Genomic DNA, 17,253 nt, shown 5'->3' with positions numbered 1-17,253 from the left:
ATTAGACCCTCCTAAAAATCTGCCATGCAAAAGTAATGTGAACATAAAATAGACAGTGGTAAAAACTACATCATAACAAATTTTCCACTCATTTCGGTACTCCAAAGACATTCTGGTAATCAATTAAGGCTTTTCTTTGTTAGCCCCGGCAAAAAGAAAAGCCCGCAGCGTCACTCTAAAGCCATTCACATCCACTGAATAGCCTTCTTTTTCGATCTTTACAGCATTTGTGCGTTTCAATGGGCTTTTGCAAAAACTAGGAGAAATAGTAACTTGTAAAGGAAGTTAATATATAATGACTAGGTAACTCTGCACGATGTAATGAGATATGTTCTTTGCAAGTTAAAAAAAAAAAGCAGTCATTCAAGTAAAACGTGTATTTTTTGTAGAGGCATTTTAGGATTTCAATGGAATTGTAAAAAGCTGGAAGGAAGGTATTTTAAGTGATTCAACAATTTAAACAGTTTTAAATTAAGTGCTTGTATTTATTAATGAAAACCAAAAGTTTGTTTTATTTTTGTTCTAAAAACAAAGTATGTTTGACTTAAGTGTTTGAAGTTGCCTTTAAAGCTTTTTTTTGACTGTTGATTTAAAAATCTTTTTAATTAAATATGATAAATTAATCAAAAGAAATACATAAATTGAAAGACCATTTTTTCATGCACAAGTTGCCTTTAAATCTCTTTTGTTGACTTTATTAATTTAAAACTCTTCTCAATTAAAAATGATGAATTAATTGAACGAAAGTGTTCCGCTAAATATGCGGATTGAAAGATAATTTTGTTACAAAACTAGGAGAAATATGTGATGTTTTCACAAAATCAGGCTTATGTCTTTGAACATAAACATTGAGACATATTCTAATTTTACACGTAATTCAAGATTCAAGAGTTTTATTTTCATATACATAGTAGTACTACACAGTGAAATTGTAACTTTATTCACTTCCCCAGGCAGACTACATTCCACAATCGAGCAAATAATAAAGTAGGCAATAACACTAAAAAAATAGAAACAGTAATAGAGCAATAAGGGCAGTAATAATGAAGCACATATAAATAAATAGACTCACATTGTGAGCATATTATGGAGTAGATAGAAAGGAAGAAACTGTATACATATGAAGATGTTAGTGCAAAATAAATTAATTCCTTTTAACATGTTTAATACAGAGAATTGGCTCAAAACATGACAAAGTTACAGCATCTCATTGTTGCTAATCCGTAGTTCTAAAAAAATGGCGTTTAAAAATTTGCAGCATTCATCTTTCAACTATATACATATAGAAATCCCTTATTTTCATTCTCTTCAAAATTAAGTTGAGACTTTTGGTTGTTGGGAAATGAAAGTCAAGTCTCTTGATGGAGATATCTGTTGAAAATGTGAAACTAATATCTGTGACATCAGTCTGTTGTTTAACATAAAAGTGAGGAATCATTTCTATTTCATTTATTTTAGCATTACATTTTAAAAAGATCATCTAAGTTGAAATTTTCCATGACATCTATTCAAACAGCCAAATGAACAATGTGATAGCTTGTTGATGCTACTTGTCCTACAGTATATTTAGAAGAATCTGTGTTTCTTGTGTTGCTGCAACAACACGGAATTACTTGCTTTAAAGCGCTGTAATATTAGCGTACCAGCCAGGACACATCTTCAAGAAACGTGATTGGAAACCATGCTGGAAAAAAACAAAATAGAGATTTTCTTTGGAATGTTTTCAGCATCCAATTAAAACAAACAATCATTTCAAGGAAAAAGCAAAATTTCCTTAATCTGAAATCTGTATCGGTGTATGCACACGGATGACATTCATGGCTATTTATTCATGAATGAATCATAAGCTTTTCATAAACGGTCCATGCAAATCGCACATCAAGCATTGTTTAGTCGATCCATATATTTACATAAGTAGCATGGACACACATTTCCATAAATACTATATGCACAAGTGAAATGGTTTAAAAAAATGTATGAATTAAAATAGAGGAAGCTGCAAAAGAGGCTACAGAAAAAATACACTGCATACACAGAAACATAAAACCTTCGGGCTTCTGCTAAATAGAAAAACATGTTAAGAAAAGCCTACTTGAACATCTGAACATTTTGACTCAGGGGAACTTAAAGTGCCCATTTCAAAAAAACGTAAACTTTCCGCAGTGAAATAAATGCATATAAAATGATGAAATCTTACCTCTGGCGCATTGGAAATTCTTTAGCTCATGAAATTTGGGATTCGGTTGCTAAATTTCTAAGCAGGAAGTAAAACGGCTCGTTCACTGAAACCGTACGGCTGTCACGGCCCTCTTCGCGACGTCGTTTAAAAGCCAACCCCCATGATGAAACAACAACAGTCAACAAGCTAACGTTGCAGCGATCAGTAATGGCAGTCAGAGGCGGAGCGAAAGAAAACGGGCGTTTTACTCAAATTGAAATGAGCTGGAGTTGCCAACATAACAACAAATGTGTCAAGACAGCACTGACAGGATCACCCGCTACTCATAACAACAGTTCTGGTTGAATCATATACTGCAATGTCAACATTTTCTACAGTAAAACTTATAGATGTAACATTGCTGTTTACTTGACCGACCCGGTGCAAAATCTCCTCCCCAACCCCGGAGTAAAAGTAAAAGCCCGAACGTCTCCTCGGATAAGACGGGTGTGTTTTGAACCTTGCACCGACGGTACGGTCACGGTTACAGGTGGTACGTGGGACTATCACTGTCATCATTGTCATTGTCAAGTTTTCTACTGGGCCCGTGCTGAGGAATCAAATCCTTAGATATGTATGCATTCAAGAAGGAAGATAAAGATGAAATTGACATTGTGTTATGGTGAGGAGCTCCAAAAAGTTGAATTTCATGATATGGGCCCTTTAAAATGGTGAAACTTTTGTGCTGATTCACATTTCCTATTCATGTGACTGCCATATCCCAGTTATAAAAGGGGATGCCATTTTTTTTATGCAACTAGTGCTTTTTTTTCTATTTTAACTTTCTTTTGAGTCACCTTTTTAATGAAAAGAAAATCAGTTGGGTTCAGGTTAAAGGTCTCATTAATGATGGAATAGTTTTTAAAACTACAACATGTATTTATTTCCAGTATATTGTTTTATGGTTTGTTTTTGGGCTCTTTTTATTTTTTACATCACGACAAGGGTTAGGGCCATTTGTGTGTAGACTTTTTCTATTCATTGAGTGCTGTTTTGTTGATTTCCCCATTTCAGAACATCAGAATTTTGACATTAGCTCATGGGGTGTACCTAGCAATGCGACACATTTTCTTCATGGTAGACACTAATGACTTTAGAAATGAATCTGGGTCATAGTGTGCATCATAAAATACATGTAAAAAGAAGACTTTAAAAAAAGAACCACTTGGATAATAGCTTCAAGGGGCTCCATGTCTGTCATAAACAAAGCGGAAAATAATAAGTCTTTCACATCACAGAAATACAGTTGGTACAGTTTGTGGTTTGGCGCACGCAGGCTCAACTATACGCCAATTGTTTACAATTATTTTCTATCTTTATTTTTTTAATAATAGCATTGGATATATACTGTATACTTGAAGACAAATTGAAAATATTTATATTGTGTAGCATCTTCATTGTATATTGTGTACACACTATACACACATAATATACTGAAAGTAATATACATACTGTACATATGTGCGTTACATACTGTGAAATTTTACACAATCTATGTACATAATATACTGTATATTTGTACACATAAATATATTTACATATATATTAGGTACATTTACATATATATATATATATAAATATATATATAATATATATATATATATATATATATATATATATATATATATATATATATATATATATATATAATGTGAATGCAGAAAGACACACACACACATTTCAATTCGTATCTCATTATACGAGAAGAGGCATTAATCAAGGATGTCACCTTTTAAAGTGGATTCTGTTCAGTTTGTTTTAGTCCCATTGCTTAACTCACAAAGAATTTTCCGATTCAAATATTTTTTGCTACAGTTTTCAAATCTAACAACAATAGAGATAAAAAGTCATATTTGACCTGATGAATTTTCCTGAAAAAAAGAAACTGGCATTAAACAGAGTTAATTAGACGAAGCATGTGGGGGAGGAGCCAAGACGTGATGATGTAATGTAACGAGCGTAACAAATTTAATCCCTTCTTTCATATATCATAGGCGTTGAAATGCAAGAGGCCACTTCAAAAAGTTGAGCACATTGACAAGCTTATTTTTTGGGAAGGGGGGGGTGGGGGTTCAATTTTCTTCTCAAGCAGCGTCCTCCTTTCCTTCAGTGCACATCCTTCAATATTGCAAACAATAATTACTCATCACACTTTGTTTGGACTAAAACAGTTTCATGGTCACCCTTTCCATTGTTTCATTAGGTACGTCTGTGCTTTTCAAACAGAGAAAAAAAAAACATTCTGAATTTTGTTTATTGAACTCTTCTTTTTTCATTTGTCTTAGTACGAAACCACAATATTTTCTTTCTTTCTTTCTTTCTTTCTTTCTTTCTTTCTTTCTTTCTTTCTTTCTTTCTTTCTTTCTGTTATATTTGATGTGGCAAAAGCTCAAACATGTTGCCGCGAGCTTCTTCTTGGTGACCTCTGGAACCCTGAGGAGATCAAAAGAGGAGGCTCGCCAGCGTTGGCCTGTTAGTGGGTCCATGTTTGGGGAATAAAGAGAAAAATGGTAGCCGGCTGGAAACTAAGCAAGATAGAACATGTAAATGCAAATATATTTTTTAAAAAAGCTGCTGGAAATACATGTAAATGAATTCAGTAATTTAATTTATTTAATAATCATTTTCATATCTCCTGAGTGAAAATGACTTCATTTCTCATTAAATGACTACTATTTTGACTTGTAGTATTACAAAAACATAATTACTTAATTATTTCATTGAATTATAAATAAATGATTGAAAAAAAGTTTTAAAAAAATCATAATTGATTAAAAAAAAAAAATCATCCATCTTTCCTTTTCAGCTATTCAGTAATGTGGCCATCAAGTCAAAAATGTTCTTTGGAAAAATATGTTCCACACGCCTGCATGTGGGCCAATTTAATTAGCTGAAGCAGAGGTTGGCCAAGTCCGGTCCTCGAGAGCCAAAATCCAGCCTGTTTTTCATTTCCCTTCAAGCCACACACCTGATTCAAGCGATTCGCTCGCCGGCATGCTTCGCGGAATCCTGATAACGACCCTGGTCATTTGAATCGGGTGTGAAGGGATGAAGGCCACCCCTCACTAATCTTTTTTTTTTTTTTTTTTTTTAAATGATCACGTTTTGATAAAGCCTTTCTGCATCACAGGCTTATGCAGTTGTGCCTGTTGGACTTCCTGTCACTTGATTTGATTTTTTTTCTGCATTTCTTCCTTAAATATAATGGAGTCATTCCATGTTTATGTCCACATTTTGAATGTAATACATTTTTTTTTGTGCCTATAATGCGACAAAAGAAAAACATAAATACAAAAGGTGAAGCTGCACGTGAATGCTTTCTCTGTGTGTAGGTGTGTGTGTGTGTGTGTGTTTTAGCTGTCTTTTAGCTATCGGGGGACACACGGCTTGTCCAATTAATTTGTGAAGGGCTACTCATCACGTCATGGATGGTTCTTGTACCTCTTTGTTCATGATTGTCGCCTTGATGCTTTTTAATGGTGTCGCTTGCTTTTTTTGTGGGTTCAGAAAACTCAAAATGGTAAAAGAAAAAAATGCTGTGCCTCTTGATGAAAATGAACTTTTAAACATTTCTTTTTCTACCCTGATATTCAGAAGCTGAATGCAAAGCGTGAGGATTTTTTTTCCAGTTAGCAAAACAAAAGGCCAAATACTCTGAAATGTTATTTACAAATTAAATCTGTGTTGGTATGTAGCATTTTTTTTTTTTTTTGCTGGGCTAATACATTTCACAACCATTTTTTTATATTTATACAAAATCAAAGTTCAATTACCGCGGCATCACTTTCCTTCGGATTTTCGTTCATACCTTTTAATAATGCAGGCCTTTTGTCTCGTTTTTATTTTTCTTTTAAGTCAGATCAGTCAAAAAAAAAAGAGCAATTTTATGAATATTTTTTTCTACTTTCACTGGATTTTGTGTGGATTTTCCTTCGTGGCCATAACAATTGCAGGTTTACCAGACAGAATAATATTAATGTCTTTATTTTTTTAACAAAAGAAACAAATTAAAAAACAAAGCAAAAGCAAAAAAAAAAATAATAAAAAATCTCTTCCCCCACAATAAACAAGGGAACACTGTACAGTGAAATTTTGTGGATGCCCTGAGGCACACCTGTGAAATGATGATGCCGTCTTAATATGTGCTTAATACGATTGTGTGGATAAAAAATATGAATGAAGAATATTTTTGTTATGTATAAATCCAAACAAACATAAGCAAAATATCTTGCTGTAAGAACAAGCAAGCACAAAAACAAGTCAAATTTGATCAACTTTAATGTTTTTTTTTTGTTTTTTACCTAAATTTGAGTTGTATTGAAATGTAAACATTTGTAGGGATCATTTTTTACTATGCTTATTTGAATGTCATCCATTAATGTTATATTTTTGTATTTACATCTTTTATTTGCTTTATAGCAATCATGCATTCAAAACAATACAAAAATGGATCAAAAGCTTTTTGAGCTTCAAATGTAGAGAATACCGTACATACTGTATGGGCAAAATGACACTTAAAAATCAGCCAAGAACCTAACAACAAACAATGCAATTGAAATTCAGTTGCTTTTGCAAAAAAATGTGTTTTTATTATACTGTTAATTATATACTATATTTATACTATATGAATGATGATACTATAATACAAATATAATGAAAAAAGAATAATTTGATTTCAACAAATTATATTAGAAATGAGAAAAATCACAGTATACAATAATCTTTGAGGGTTAGGGTTAATTATATACTAATATATATATATATATTTATATATATATATATATATATATATATATATATATATATATATATATATATATATATATATATATATATATATATACTCATTATTATACTATTATACTAATTATTATACTAATTTAGTGAAAAAAAGAATGATCTGATTTCAACATATATGAGGAAAGAGAAAAATCCCAGTACTGTATCCAATAATCTTTGAGGGGTTTTTTTTTGTGACAATGCCACCAAGATAAGCATAATCTGATATGAGCATGAACAAACAAGACAAAATCACAATTGTCAACAACTTTACGACAATCTTTTAAAAAAAAAGCAAAATCACAACCATGAACAACTTCTTGAGTTATGATGACAGTGTAAAACATCGCATGGGAATCCACAGCATTTTGAGTCATAATGATAAAACAGAAAAAATGCAGGAATTACAATGTACAATCATTCTTAACTTTTTGATTGACGGTAAAAAAAAAAAAAGAATCAAGAAAAAAAAATCCTGTATGCTAATGGTTAACTGTTTGCATCGCAATGCTAAAAGAACCCTTAAAAAACCTGGGAAATAACAATCTATAATTCATGTTAAAAACCTTTTGGCTTACAAAGAGAAATCAAACAAAAAACCACCGCAAATCATCCTTTTGAATTACAAGATACTTGGCGAAATCGACATTTATACTTGTCATCGAGGACCTTTTGGTTACCACCATACAAGCTAAACAGGTGACGCAACACACGATAATCGATGACAACATTTCACCAAGAGAAACGAAATGGAGAAATGACGTGATCAACTTTGACATATGACCTCATACGTACTGTACGTCATCAACTACACGTAAGGGGCAAGTTAGGATGTAAAATAAAATGTCATGTCTTTTATATTGGTTGTCCTTCTTGGACAACCATGAGACAACTGGATTAGTCCAAATCGAATGAGCGTGAACTCTTGACCTGGAGCTGGCACCGACCTCATTTTAGCTACCCACAATGCCTTGCTCATGACTTACATTGCGGGTACAATCAAATGTGTGTGAAAGTTTGTGCTTGGATTTCACGCTGTCACTTCTGTCTTTCGACGGTTGCCTCCCTCTTTGCTCTGCTCTACTGAGATTTGACTTTTTTTCTTTTCCGTTCGAATTGCAAGCAGTGTTTAGCTCTTTTTTTTTTTTGGTCTTGTGTGTAATGTGTTTTTGTGCAGAGACGGTTCTCAATTCATTCACAATAAAGTTTTGAACCTGCTTTCGGTTTCACTTATTGACCCTTATTAACCCTAACCCTAACCCTAACCCTAACCCTAACAATGAGAAAATAAGAATTAGCCAAAGTATCCATGCCTGGAGACAGTTTTGAGGAATGAGAAATGTTAGACATTTCCATCATAAAAGAGTCAAGAAAAAGCGTCACCCTAACCCAAAAATGAAATCTTATTTTTGAAACCCCATCCTAAATTAAAAGCCTAGATTAAAACACTAACCCACAATTAAATCTGGAAATTAAATCCCTCAGCCTAAATTGAAACAACTGAGATTCAACCCTAAAAAGAAGCTCTATTCTGAAAGATAAACCCCCGCTCACTGAATCCCTAAATTGAAACCCTAACTTGTGTTTTGAAACCTTATTTTACCTCGCTCCTAACTCCGAATCGAAACCCTCGTTTAAAACGCTAACTTTAAATTAAAACGATATTTTGAAACCCTAACCCTAAAACCAAAGACTAATTTGAAACCCTGACATTAGATTGAAACCTTATTTTGAAACCTTGACCCAAATTTAAAACCCCATTTTCAAAGCTAACCAAAAACTAAACTAAACTAAACTTAACTAAAACCTTAAATTGATTTGCCAACGCAAAATTCAAGGCCTGTTTCGAAATCCTAACCCTGAAATGAAACCTTAATTTGAAACCCTAATTTGAAACGCTAACTCAAAATTGAAAACCTAATTTGAAATAGTTGAAACCCAAGTTTAAAACCTTTATCCTAAATTGTAACCCTATTTTGAAACATAACCCTAAATTATTTAATGCTTGAAACCCTAACCCAAAATTGAAATTCAACTTTTGTCATATTCATAGTAATACCACACAATGAAATTCTTACTCTGTTCACTTCCCTGAGCAGACTGCATTCCATAATCGAGCAAATAATAAGGTAGGCAATAAAACAAGAACAAAAAAACCAGTGACATAACTGTAAGGGCAGTAATAATGAACCACTAATAAATGAATAGACTTCCATTCTGAGCATATTACGGAATAGAATGAGTGAAGAAACTGTATACGTATGAGAGAGAAAAATATATGACTGCACTGTTAAAATAAATAAACAAATAAACAAATGCTCTATTACATATGCCTTATTATATTTGGTCGCTCATTTTAAATACTTTTTAAAAATGACTTACTGGACATGCTTTTTTTTAACTTCACTATATTTCTTGATTTATTTGATAAACTCCTCACTACACGTTTTTTTTTTTTAAATGAAAGAATATGCAAGTAGACTAGCAAAAGTACAAGTGAGGAAAAATTGAAAGTCTTTGCATACAGCTGCAGCGTTGTCATGCAAATTGCCACAAACGCCCAAGACGGCTGAGTCAGATTTTTTTTTTTTTTTGAATCATTTCTATGGCTCAGCACAATTTCGACGACATCTCTTTGAGAGGAAAAAAACAAGGAGCTGAAAAGCGTTGGGTGGAAATGGCCCTAACAATATATTTAAGTGTCTCTTTCCTCGGGCAGTCATGAAAAGCTTTTGAACGCGGCGCCTCTTGTCACCACCAGCTGGTTTTGCGGCAAAGCTTTTATACACATTTAGTGAAAAGTCTAATTAGACACATGAGTCACGCCACCAAATGTGCTCCAAAAGGCAATGGCACCCAAATCAGCGCTTATTGGTCTAGACTCCGCAACGTGGGTCCGGGTAGGCTCCGATTAGCCCTAAAAGCTTTTCTGGTCTTGCTCCGGGTTAGTTTAGGGCAGTCAATCGCAATTAGTTTTTGCAAAGACCGCCCAATGAAAGAGAAAACATTTCGCCCGCCCACTCGCCCCGTGGCTATACATCAATTCATAATCCATAAAAATTGGAGAAGCGCAGTGGGTCTTCTACCAGGTGAATTTCATAACGTACCGTATTTTTCGGACTATAAGCTGTGACTATTTCCTCATGCTTTGAGCGCTGCGGCTTATAGGCCAGTGCGGCTTATCTGTGGGTTTTTTGTTGCCATGTTGAACTTTGACATCTTGTGAGAAATTTCAGCTCACTCGTGTCTTCTTTCAAGGGGCGCCAATTTCTTTCTCATTTTAATCTGAAGAAAACGCTATAAAACATTGTGCAGATATTCTTTTGATATCAGATGAATCGTAAATGCGATTTTGAGAAGAAATTTTTTTTTAGACCCCCCCCCCCCCCCCTACAGACCCCCCACCACTGCACCACTTTGTGCTTTGATTGTGCATTTTCACTTGACATGGTAAAAGCAAAGCCTGTTCCCCGGGGTCAAAGGTGCCCCCCCCCCCCGGCATCACATCTCGCCTCCCCAAGGGGGAGCCTTATCCATTTTGTAATGGGCTTACCCTCACGAGTCGTTACAGCGCAGGTGTCAAACTCAAGGCCCGGGGGCCAGAACCGGCCCGCCGCATCATTTTATGTGGCCCGCCTAATGCTGATTCGATTTCAAGTTTCTTACTAAACTTGCAGATTGCCTTCAAAAATAACCCTTTTCTTTTCCCGATCTATCTTTTGAACAGTTTTTATCGGGCTCTGTTTTCAAAACTAGGTAAAGATGTAAACCAGCAAAAACGGCGTTTATTAGACACATGTTTTTCTACGTTTAAGACCTACATTTTCAGGATTTTAGAGAAATTAAAGGGGTACGTTAAAATGGAAGCTTTTTTAGACTATTTTTAGATGTATTCCGGCCCTCTAACAGACACCTTAAGTACAATGTGGCCAGGATAAAAATCAGTTTGACACCCTTGCTTTACAGCATAGGTCTCAAACTCCGGTCCTCGAGGGCCGCAAACCTGCTGCTCTCTAAAACACACCTGATTCAAATGATTAGCTCATCAGCGAGCTCTGCGAGAGCTTGAAAATGATCCTGTGCTGTGTTTCAGACAGCAGAATCCAAAACATGCAGGTTTGTGGACTGGAGTTTGAGACCTACGCAGTACGTCAGAGCAAGGCCACGATTGATTTTAAAGACGCGCGCATGGAAATGGATTGATAATAGATTCACCTTAGCATGACATTCTCATTCTTGCATGCATGTACATCCGTTTCAGAGCTGCGGGCCACGATTGATTTTCCATCGCTTTTGTGCCGTACTCAAACGGACGGAGGAAGGCTTGCGTTCATAAATAATGGGTCGCCCTTGGCGCCCGTATGTCCGCGTGTTAAGTTAACCTCGGCGTGAACATGGCAGATGTGTTTTATTTTTAAGTGGCAGCCCAGCCCTCGTTGACTTGCGCTGCTTGGCGTTGTCCTCATTTCACACTGGAGCCATGTGGGCATGAAAAATAATAGCTGGTAGAGAAGTGGTAAGGAAAAAGTAGTGAGGCATTCGTTTGCTGATGCAAGATGCCCTTTCAATTTAATCGGTAAGTTTTTGGAGAAATTGTACTTTTGAGCAAAATGTTGTCACTAGATACATATTTGCCATAGAATTTTTTTTTATTTTGTTACGCAATGCTTAACACTTGTCCATTATTTTGACCATTTTTGGATCATTTACTTCGACAATATCTCTGCAGTATTTTAGAGCTCAGGCGATCTCATCAAGAGATGGCTCACTTCTGGTATTGTGATAACTAAAAGGCCATGCCATTTTGAAGTTTGACATGTCAGCATCCGGGTGAGATTTCAGCCCCCCAGTGTCTTTTTTCAATGTTTTTGTTTTTACATGAATTCCGTTTGATCAAAACATTGGACAAAATCCTGCACAAAGGTTTTAACTTTACGCTCAACAAATGTACGATACTGTATATTGAAAAAAAAAAATACATTCGTTTTAAAAGAAATAACATTTTTGACAAATGAATTAGAAAGATTCGATGTAGGGGGGAACAGTGGAAGAGTAGTTAACGTACCCACCTCACAGTGCAGAGGTTCCAAGAGTAACGTCAAAATAAAAGACCAGATGCAGGGAAAAAAAATCTGAAAAAAAAAGTCACATGTGGTAATAAAATAGCGAAAAAGTTTTTTACAAATCAATCATTTAAAATAAAGAACAATTAAATGTTTGCAAATCAACAAAAAGAACAAAAAAACGAATTTAACGATACTACAAAGGTATTATATACATTTTAAAAAAACCTAAAAATGTTAAACTAAAAACAGTAATAATATATAATTTACAAAAAGTATGATACAAAAAAAACAGAAAAAGTGAATAATAAAGTGAATGAATAACATTTTGTAAAAAAAAAAAAAAATATATATATATATATATATATATATATATTTTTTTTTTTTAAATATTAAAAATGAACAGGAACTCTATGAACAAAAAAGAAACTTTGATTCAACTCGATGGCGAGTAGACAACCCGGTCAACTTTTGCACCATTTTGTGTTCTGGTGGAAATAAGATTTTACTCCCGTATCAAAGGGAGAAAAGGCAAAAATATTCCTGGCTTCCGTTCCCCGCCGCCTGATCCTCATCACACCGTTGTTCATTTTTGCGACGTCGCCTTGCCTTGCTCACGTTCCCGCCATCCCACAGCTTTGTCTCTTCCCCATTTCTCAAGAGGCATCAGGCGCCTTCTTGCCGATTCCCCGTCGAGCTAGCTACTTTGCAGCCATGTTTTTTTTTTTTTTTTACCACTTTTTCAAAGTACTGGAAGCAACAGCCGTATCCTCGCTCCTCATGGAAATCCACTTCCTCCCAACACTAATCCCTTTACACTTTATAGGGCGAGTCCATCTGCTGCCATACAAACAACAGCATCGTTGACGGCATTAAAATGTTTTACATACGACAAGCAGAATAATACCCCTACAAAAGCTCCATCCCTTTTCATACCGTACTGTTCACAATTATTGGCACCAATGAGGTCAAGTAAAACTTTTTAATTCTACAGAGTGCTTGTTTTTGACACACAATGAAGAGAGAAATGTGGTACCTTTTATTTATTTAGAAATATATTGTCGAGGTTATGAACAAAGAAATGAAGGGATGCCAATAATGGTGAGCAGCACTGTAGTTGTGTGAGATTAGCAATTAAAATTACTGTATTTTCCACACTATAAGGCGCACCTAAATACCTTGAATTTTCTCAAAAGCTGGCAGTAATCCGGTCAATGCATGAACTGCGAATTTTCATTTTTTGGGAAGGGGCATTTAAATTTTTACCTCTGCATTTCAGTTACACATGTATTTTTAATTCAAATTAAACACCCAGCTAGAAATCAAACACCTTGTTAGAAATTTTGATCTGCTATCTATGCTCCATTCATATGAGTGTAATATTTAACTGAATCATAATTATATTCTTTTAAACTCTTGATTGGACATGGCATTATTCTAATTAGTCTTTTAACATAACCAAGAAGCATTTTTTCCCCGTTCTTCAGAGAGTACTTTCCACAAATCATCTTTTTTCTTTATTTCTGATTGGAAAGTTTGATTGACTTTTCTGACTGTTTTGTTGCCATTCCCTTTAACGGAGCTCCATCTAGTGGATGCATAACGCAACCCCAGCCACTACTGTAGCTTCTGTTCTATGTGCCTTATAAGGCAGTGTGCCTTATATATGAAAATAGTTTTAAAATAGGCTATTCATTGAAGGTACACATTAGAATCCAGTGCGCCTTATAGTGCTGAAAATACGGTCATGCCCCTGAGATTATCTGTGTTTTTCTGTTATAAACATAAGATTAAAAAAAAAAAAGCAACAAAACTAACAGCAGGTGCTTTTATTGTTTTAGAAATGTAGATTACATGTAAAGAAGTGTCATGTTTAATGATAGAAACAAGCATTCCACAATACCCTTGAGTTAGCATTGATGCTAGCGCTAACGCAGCACCCATATTATTAAGCAGGTGATCGCCAGGATCGGCATGTTGATAAAAAAAATTATATCTAGGTCACAACGATGGGTGGCGCTATCATGCTGGCTATTTGAAGCAACATTAAGGAATAATGTTTCAAACATTTTTGGTGAACAATGCTAATGATAAGCGTTGCACAATATCCTAAACAATGATGTTGGAGCCAAAAAGCTTTTTGTATATTCTAATTTGTTTATATTAAGAAAGTTAAACAAATTGTCTGAAGACATGCCAATCTATGGTGGGTGGAACCATGGTTGCCATGGTTACATAAATACGTGCCAGTTGGTGATTGCACTCAGGTGCGACAGGGCAAGACACAAACAGTTTTCGACCGTGCGAACGTGCGAACGTGCGAACGTGCGAACGTGAGTGGTCTTTAAGTTTGGTTTGTAACCCGAATTATTGTTTTATCAAGATATTGAACGAAAAGGAATGTGGACGAAATAAACGGATTGGCATATCCAACGCAACACAAAGAGACTATTGAAATTATTTGATTGACGCACGCGTCAAAACAAAACTTACCCAGTTGCCCTGCTGTCCAGCCTATAGGCAAAGGCTGTACAATGTCGAAAACTGTAGTCTTAGTTTGAGACGGACTACCAGTTTAAAGTATATTGGAAACAGAGAGGAAACGCAACGTGACGGCTGCTCGGTTTGGACGGCATCCGATCGTTGCATGAAAGGACAAATTAGTGCTGTTTCGCTGAGTTGTTGCGAAACTTGAACGGACCACAAGACTACGCCAGGGGAGACACGGCGTGCGGGCCATTGGCTTGGCTCAGCGGAGGCACCGCGAACGTCAGGACCAGCAAGGCAGCCAGCCAGAACATCCACGGTGAGCGGACGGCCGCGCTGCCCAGCCACCTCGCATCGCATCGCATCACACGACCAGGACAACGGCCCGGTGCTTGAACTTTGCATTGGGGCACTTTTCCAAACTTGGACAGGTACACTGTGCACATAAAGGTATGTAGCGCGCTACCAGCTGGTTAACAATATATGGCCATTTAAAATACTGTGTGCACACATAGGGGACTTTGAGGATAAAAAAGGTGTCAATACGAGCGCTCTGGTAAAATCCAATGCATTGGTGGTTTTATGGTTTCATCTCCGTTACGTTTTACAAGGTCTTGATTGTAATGTGATGAATTTCTGTGGGGTTTGACTGAAATAACAAGGTACTGTTTTACATTTCACACTGCTGGTTGGGTTTTGTATTGCAAAAATGGATTCAGGTAAAGGTGTTGCTCATGTTATGTGCTCAAATGGTGATGCAATGCAAATAATGGATGAACCTTCAGAGGGTGAAAAACGGTCTAATGTGACCACCACAGGTCAAAGTGCTCGCAGTGAAATTTCACAGGTTAAATCTCAAGTTGGGTCACAGGTTGGCTCCAAACGCAAGGTGAAACTAACACCAAGGGCCTTAATGGAGAAAATTGATTCATTGCAAAAGGAGAGAAATTCTAAATTAAAAAGGGCATCCAACATGCAGAAAACAATTGGAGAATTAATGGAAAATGGAGGATGCAAACAGGAGGTTCAAAGTGCACTTGTGAAATATCTGGACCTATGCAAAGATGCCAGAGAGGCACAGTGTGCTCTTCTACCACTAATACCTCAAGAAGAACAATACAAACATGACATTTGGTTCAAGGCTAAAATGATCAATAATGATCAATTTATTGAGGAGGTTAATGATTGGACAAAAAGGACCCAAGCTGTGCAAAGTGGCGATGATGATGTGGAAAATGAAATCAATCCCAACGACAGCATCTCTAATGTTGAAAGCACAAAATCCACTAAAGGTCACACCTGGAGTGAAGCGAGTAGGTCCAGCACCTCTTCGTTGCGAGCTCGCAAGCAGGTAGAGGCAGACAGAGCTGCCCTTGTAATTCGTGCAGCAGCATTAAAGGAGAAGCATGCGCTTGAGGAGATGGAGGAAATGCTGCGAAAGAAAAAGGAAACATTGGAGCTGGAGGCAGAACTGGCTGCTGCCAATGCCAAAATATCAGTGCTACAATCTCCCACTCACCAAACCCTCTCACAAGCACCATCTGATGGAATGGACTCCTACTTTAGGAAAGGTGCAAGACCAAAAGAACCTTCGGTGGCACAACACACCCTAGCCAGAAAACATGAACCAGTCACACAACCTATCCAACCACAGCCACCCCGACAACAATCTGCACAATCCTATGTACAACAACAACCGCCTCCTATACAACAGCAGCAAGGACTCATTTCACAACCACCACAGCAGCAAACGTATATTCAAACAAAACAACCACCCCGACGTGTACAACCACCACCCTTTTCACAATCACACATGCCTATGAATGCAGCATGGGACATTGGCCATACCACCCACAGGAACCCCCCTGTGGAACAAAATGCTTCTCAATTCAATGACACTTCAACGGTGTGCAACTTGCTCCAAAAACAAAATGAAATCACAGCCATGCTAATGGAACAGCAAACCTCTCATTTACTGCCACCCAGGGAGATACCATGTTTTGATGGGGATCCTCTACAATATAGAACCTTTGTTAGAGCCTTTGTACATTGCGTTGAGAGAAACGCAAGCAACAAAGGGGATTGTCTGTACTATCTGGAGAGGTACACCAAGGGTCAGCCGAACGAGCTTGTACGGAGCTGTCAACACATGGCACCAGACAGAGGGTATGACATGGCAAAATATCTTCTTGACCAAAACTTTGGAGATGAATATAAAATTACAGCAGCATATATGGAGAAGGTTCACAACTGGCCGCTGCTGAAATCTGAGGATCCAAAATCCCTTCGAGCATATTCACTCTTCCTTCGTCAGTGTTGTAATGCCATGGAAACGGTACAGTATATGAGAGAACTTGACATGCCAGCCAACATGAAAGTCATCATTTCAAAGCTTCCATATAAGCTAAGAGAGATTTGGAGAGTCTCTGCATGCGGCATAATGGAAAGACACTACCGCAGACCCCAGTTCACAGACATCGTCACCTTTATAGAGCGCCAGGTAAAGATAATATCAGATCCAGTCTTTGGTGACATTCAGAATAACACACCGGGCACAGGAAAGCCAATGAACAAATTGAAGTCCCAAGGCAAACCCAGGTTTAAAGGAGACAGCTTTGCAACTACTATCGAAACCCCTCCGCCTAAAGAAGAGCAAGCAAGATTTCCACCTAGTCCCAAGCCAAGTAATACTGCTCACAACACCGC

Source organism: Hippichthys cyanospilos, chromosome 1 (genome assembly GCF_059441005.1).
Source record: "Hippichthys cyanospilos isolate Australia breed blue-spotted pipefish chromosome 1, RoL_Hcya_1.0, whole genome shotgun sequence".
Classification (NCBI taxonomy): Eukaryota; Metazoa; Chordata; class Actinopteri; order Syngnathiformes; family Syngnathidae; genus Hippichthys; species Hippichthys cyanospilos.
The sequence above is the reverse complement of the archived record's forward strand: the minus strand, read 5'-3'. Positions refer to the sequence as shown.